Below are 4,134 nucleotides of genomic sequence, written 5' to 3'. Positions count from 1 at the left end.
GATGGCGAGAACTTGGATGAGCGAGATATACATCTCGAATCCTAGCCTCAGGAGTGCATGGTATACACCATGTTCCATTTCCACCTTTATTTGCAAAAATGTTTAATAAGCATTACATGTCTTTGAATTTGATTGAGAAAGGGTTTGAAGAAACCGCGTTGACAATTTTAGGCGATGGCGAGAGTTAAGATTGGCGAGGCATACGTCTCGAATCTTAACCTCAGGAGTGCATGGTATACACCATGTTCCATTTCCATCTTTATTGAAAGAGTGTTTAAGTAAGAATTAGGTGTTTTGAGTTTGTTTGTGAAAATGACTTGACCTAGATCAAGTATTGATGGACGTTTAAAAGAAATTTGGATAAGTGTTTGAGAGAAAAAAGTGGGTAAATTGGATGATGGCGAAAGCGAGGATTGGCGAGATATACATCTCGAATCCTAGTCTCAGGAGTGCGCAGTATACACCACGTTCCACTTCCATCTTATTGAAAAGGTCTTAACTATAAATTAATATTTTTTTGAGTTTTTATTATGAAAATGGCTTGACATTGGATCAAGCATTTGATGAAGTTTTTGAAATGGGATGGAATAGGAGGGAGAAATGAGTTGATTTGTTTATTGAGAAAATGCTCGACGTTGGATCGAGTCTTTATTTTGTATTTTTTGAAATTGTTGATTTTATTCTTGTGTTAGTATCTAGCTAAACAGCCAAACAATAAAAGAAATAAAAAGTACAAAATTATTACACATTGGGGGAGTGGGGTACATTTGTCAAATGGGGATTAAAAAATCATGAAACAAATAAAATCGGGCCCAAACAAATAATGCATGAGTGTAAGTGCAAGAGAACCGGCTCATTGTAAGAAAGCCCAAGAGTAAGCTATGTGAGGTTGATGGCGATGCTTAAAAGGCAATCGACTTACAAGGGTTTGAAAAAGGGCTCGATATTAAATCGAGAAAATATGATTTTTATAATTTTCAAATGGTTTTGCATGCATGATACAGTTAAAAGAAAAAACAAATCATATTATTAAACAATAAATTGAAAAAGAAATGTGAATAATAAAACATAAAAAGAAAATAATAAAAAAAAATGAAAAAATTACACCTAGGAGTATCGAACCCACCACACTAAAGACCTAAACACCACTCCTCTCCACCAAGCCACTTAACAACTAACTGATAATTTAATACTAATCTAAATATATAAACTAAGGTAAATTAAAAAAGGAAATTAAAACTAAAAAAAACTAGTAAATATGAAACTATTGGACTACCCTAATCAAAATAAAAAATCCTACTTAATTAATATTTTACTCTAAACCTAAATCTAATTTAAATTTCTAACTATTAAATCTAAATAAATAAATAAAATGAAAACAGAACGCCTAAGCCCAGAATCGAACTGGTGACCAAAGAGGCAATGAACTATCTCCATCACCACTAGGCCACGAATGGTTAGTTGCTATGATAATGGCAAACCAAACATATGACCCAGAATAAATGAAATAACAAAAGCTAACAAAAAAGATGAAATGGGCCGTAGGCCCATCCGATCACCTCTATGTCCAAACATCAGTGAAAAAACGTGTTCCAAAATAGGGAAGGGTGATCGAGAAAAGCGCACCTGGTTCTCACAATTTCCTTTCCATTCTTCCTTTATTTCTCCAACAGCACAACAGATCTCTCAATCTGTAATCTCTCTTTCAACCGGCGACGGAGATATTGAGTGAACAGAAGTTTTCATGGATGATGGAAGCGATGACCTTTGGTTGTCTCGGTCCGAACAGGGAGGTGTTTCCAAACATTCGATGGAGGCGATAGTATTACCGGTAATGGCGGATCAATAGGAGCGAAGCCGGGTCAATGATGACGAGCTCAGATCCGTCGACGTCGAAACGGCATGAAGGGTTTGAAAGGGTGTCGTGGCTGACGGTGGAGGATCCGCTGATGAAGATTCCGGGTTTTTTAGGTTTGGCCGCCTCCCTCTCTCCCTCTTTTTTTCTCCCCCGATCTCACAAACTCGTCTCCTTTTTATATATGCAGCTTAGGGTTTCGGTTGGTGTTTAAAGGCTCAAAGGAGAAAGTTTCAGAAGCACTTTTGTTGCTCAGAAACGCTTTTATCCTGTTTCACGCTACACTTCCGGAAACGGTACCTTGAACTCTTTCTTTCTCTCTGAATTTGTCCTTATGCTCAATTTGGGAAATTTTGGATTCTAATGCTTGTCAATTGTTTTTGTATTACTGCAGTAACATTGAACATTGGAGAAATGCAACAGCAAAAACACTATGAGTTGTTATCTTGAATCTTCTGAATTGTTGTTGTTGGTTTGCAAGTGATAAACAACTCCAACTCAAACTCATCATCGCTTTTCTTTTTCTATTTTCTGTGTTTTCTTCACTCTGTATTGTTATTGGTGCTTGTATCAGTTTCTATGTCTTGGTATCGGTTTGGTAGAACACAAGAGAGAATCATCCGAAAATGACAACCTGCCGGAAGGAATTTGGCCTGCGACTCGGTGTCTTCTATTTGATACTGTTTAATATTTGCTTGCTTGCTGCTGATATCACTGTGGTTAATATTGTGCAGGAAATTGAAGATCAAGCGGTTGCAAGGAAATAAAACAGGTTGCTTGAACCGATGCAGTTTTTGAGGATGGCCTTGGATTTGCTTCCACTGTGGTATGAAACTGAAGACTTCTCCTTAACTTGTTTCTTTGCTGTACCAGTAACAAACTTCAAATATCGATGGCAGTTCATTGATCATACTGAAAAGGCGTCTCCTGTCAAATTGTCGAACCCGAACCTGGCTCCAAAATAGTAGGCAATAGCAAGTAACCATGAATCGCTATGAACAACAACTAAAGACAGCCAATCTTTTTCTGGCATGCTATCCCTGGCAAAGTTAATTCCAAGCACAGGCTCGGGAAGCTCCGGTGGAACTTCTTCAGCAGGTAAATTAACTTCCCACTGCTCACTAGGAAAGCCATATAAGCACAAATTCTCTTTATCAGGATCACATTGGTTATAGAAATCTTCAACATCAGTGGTGAGAGTTTTGATGAGACCAGCTCGACGACCCTTGAAATCCCCAAAAACTCTTCAACGGTGCAAGGATTATACTGTGCGCGCGAGTCCATTGTAGGTTCACGTGGCCTGGCAGTAGAAGAGTGAGAGTGAAGTAGGAGTGAGAGGAATATGCTGAGTTTGTTGTGGATTTGGAAGACCAAACTAGTTCAAAAGGTTACGGTGAGTTTTTTCTGGATCTTGTTATGTTCTTCTCACTTTCTGCTATGGCCTTTGTAAACGGAACAAGGACTATTTAGAAAACAAAACAGGGTTGTAATAAAATGACCATTTCTGTGTGTATTATGCAGGTTATGGCTGATGTGATCGGTTATGGACCGGGAACAAAGAAATTGGTTGTAAGCTTCATAATAATTTGCAGTTCCTTTATAGCAGTCGTAGGCTTCTGAGAAATTGTTGCATTGTTTGGTTGAGTCAATTTGTCTTCCATTTGTGACGGTATCCGATCCCTTGTTTGGTGGTTTAACAGGTACCCACATCAAAGCATCACTCCCATGGGATTCTTCAATTTCTGGATATTTTGCTTTGAATACTGGTTTGAGAATCCAACTCCACAAGACATAACGACTGCCCATCTAGTGCCAGCAGTGAAGTTTGGTAAAAGTTTCCATTAAAACATTAATTATTACTTGATCATGATTTGGTTGATGCTGTTGTGATTTTGTTATGAATTCGTTACAGGATTCTTGCGTATCAAACTGAAACCATACAGCTGCTGGATGCAATTCGCCTGGCAGCAACTTGCATTGGATTCTGACCTTCATTCAGGCTATGCGCCATCGTTTGTTGCTGCTGCTGTAGTTTGCATATTCCGACACCGTTGCGCCGAATGGTACCAAACATGTCACAATATTTGCCATCGCATTCTGAAGCTCAACCTCGTCGGTTTCATCTGCATCAACTTTGGATTTTAGTAGCCGAGAGAGTGTCTCTTCTGCAGGAGTTGTAGCAGCTTTCTTTCCCGGTGACGTCTTCGTCGATGTCTTTGCAACCTTTGCAGGCTTTTGCCTTGGACTTTGGTTTCACAGGTGCCTCACTCTCAATCCCG

General features: G+C 38.9%; 1 pseudogene; it reads right to left on the bottom strand.

Annotated features, from left to right (window-relative positions):
- Positions 1-2,600: 2,600 nt before the first annotated feature.
- Positions 2,601-3,188, bottom strand: LOC127103602 (PHD finger protein ALFIN-LIKE 4-like; annotated as a pseudogene).
- Between the last annotated feature and the right edge of the window lie 946 nt (positions 3,189-4,134).

Source organism: Lathyrus oleraceus, chromosome 7, assembly GCF_024323335.1.
Source record: "Lathyrus oleraceus cultivar Zhongwan6 chromosome 7, CAAS_Psat_ZW6_1.0, whole genome shotgun sequence".
Lineage (NCBI taxonomy): Eukaryota > Viridiplantae > Streptophyta > Magnoliopsida > Fabales > Fabaceae > Lathyrus > Lathyrus oleraceus.
This window is presented reverse-complemented; position numbering and strand designations above follow the sequence as displayed.